Source organism: Montipora capricornis, chromosome 1 (assembly GCF_036669925.1).
Source record: "Montipora capricornis isolate CH-2021 chromosome 1, ASM3666992v2, whole genome shotgun sequence".
In the NCBI taxonomy this organism is placed as follows: Eukaryota; Metazoa; Cnidaria; class Anthozoa; order Scleractinia; family Acroporidae; genus Montipora; species Montipora capricornis.
Genome location: NC_090883.1, coordinates 50843727 through 50846226, shown reverse-complemented (window position 1 = coordinate 50846226; position 2500 = coordinate 50843727).

Below are 2500 nucleotides of genomic sequence, written 5' to 3'. Positions count from 1 at the left end.
AGACAGGCCCTTTTAAACTTAGTCTTCGCATTCTAAGTAAAAATGTTAAATTAATTAGCTTCATCATTATAGCCGTAAATGCCAGGCAAATGCAGTGTAAATCAAATTGAATTCCTTTTTTACTTGTAAATAAAGAAAGCTCCTTGTTAGAGACAAAAAAAAAAAGAGCAGCAGTGATCTAGCCCGAAGGTCGTGGGTTCAATTCCCACCCTGGTCAGAGTTTTTCTCTGTCCTTGTGTGGGCCCATTTCCATTTGTAGGGCTAACGCTCACATGGTTCATATGGGGTACAAAACTAGCACTTCACATTACATTCTAATCAGTTAAGTCTGTACGGAGAGTAATTACGTGACATAGACCCACAATCCCTCGCTAATGGTCCAGTTTCCTTTTATGCCTTCTCGAACAATTTAAAACAAAAGCCCGAAGAAAAAATTTTTTAAAAAAGGCAAGAGTAGAGACAATCTAAACGGAATTAATTTATTGTTTACAAAGTCGATATAATTGAATGCGAATCTATTAATTGTTCAGAAGGCAAGAGTCAATTACGATCGAACACGAATAAGTTATAGTTTACAAAAGTGATGCTCTTTTGTTCTAAGTTTGTTCTAAGGGCGGGGCCCATGCAGGTGCGAACACACTAGAGAGCTTTAGATTCTAGGACGAGAACGACTACGAGTACGAGATTTTCTCAATGAACAACAGTGAGCCCGCGCTAACCAGCGTCATTTTGGCGGGAAAAACGTGATACCGGCGTCATTTTAGTACGAGGTTTTGCAATAATGTCGTCGTGTCAAAACAAGTCAACAACACGGTAGCAGTTTTGGCATTTTTCGATCAGCAAAAAAGGTTAAGTTACCAGCAATAAGAATAACTGAGCAACCTATACTGCTAACAAAGAGTAAGATTAATCTTCCGAGTTAAAAAATTTCTAAGTATTTTCGCTAAAACCGGGCAGTCAAACCTTTTACTCGTTCTCGTCTTCGTCTTAGAATCTAAAGGTCCCTACTTTTAGAAGCTGCTTCAAACTTCTTTCTCTGTTAGAGTACTCCGACACAGGTTGAAGATTCGTGCTTGCTGTTCTCGGTTGGTCTTTCGTTGTATTCTTCTTTGCTTTCGCTCTGACACCAACCGGCTCTGGAGTGCCAGCAGTCGAGATTCTTGATGGAGGAGCTTTTTTGGTTCGTGCTGTTATCTTAGCTGCTAAGGCGGCCCCCACTTGCCCATCGTGGTTGTGCGGTCTGCTACCCAATTTAAAAGAATCGTCTTCTCGTTGGAAAACAGTGGCCATGCATGGATTGATCTAGCTAGCGGATCTGGGGCCCGTTTTTCGAAAGTCCCGAAAACTTTCCGGGTCCGAAAAGCCGATCTTTTAACACGTTTTCAAGGTAACAAAAAGCAAAATGACTGTGAACTTTGACGACTTAATCCCTCTCCCTTCTTGAGATACAGAAGAAACTAAGGCACACGAAAATGGCCCGAAAAGTTTCGGGACTTTCAAGAAACGGGCCCCTGGACTGAGGGGTCCAAATCCGCTGTGACACCGGGCGCGAGCCCACGCACTCACTCACTCACCAGTGTCTAAAACAACAGGAAACTCATACGTAAAAAATAGTGTGGCAAAATAATTTATCTTCATAGGAATATCCTCAACAGGTTTCTTATCAACTCCCAAAATAACCAACTCTCCGGCAGTTGGCTTGACACCTTGATCGGAAGAGCACTGTAGCAGTTGTCGCAGAGGTCGTGTGTTCGACTCCCGTTCAAGCCAATTCTGTGCATAAACACAGCATTTCAGATACTAGAACGAACATACTGGACAGGATCCATTCACCTGTCGATATCGTAACCTACGATCAGGCGTACTTTTCTTTAGAACAACAATAAAAGCAACCCGGTGTGGCCAACACACCACGCATGCGCACAACCATTTCACCCGGTCAATATAGCAGCCATGGACAGCTGTTTCGGCCTTTTGGGCCTCATCAGCATGGCGTAGCTAAAAACACCCGCCTGTTAGCTACGCCAAGCTGATGAAGTCCAAAAGGCCGAAACAGCTGTCCATGGCTGCTAATTGACCGGTTGAAATGGTTGTGCGCATGCGTGGTGTGTTGGCCACACCGGGTTGGTGTTAGCGTGTGTCACCTTGCTTTTATTGTTGTTTTTCTTTAGACAGAAAAGTACCCTGATAGAAGGTTAGTCGATACAGGACAACCTCTCATTTTGTGTCCACTCCACAACAAAAGGCTACACAAGCATCGTTGAACCAGATAAGTTTATTTTGGGAGGACCTGGCGAGAACCAACCCGAACATTATACAGTCGAACCTCGATTATCCGGATTTCTCGATTATCCGGACCTCGATTATCCGGACTTTTTCTGTGGTCCCAATTTTGTCATGAATATTTATTAGTAATGATCAAGATCCGTAACCATGTTCTTTTTAAAACTACAGCGTTGAAAAGTGAAGCGAGTTTCTTTCGCTTTCAAAAAGCAAAATA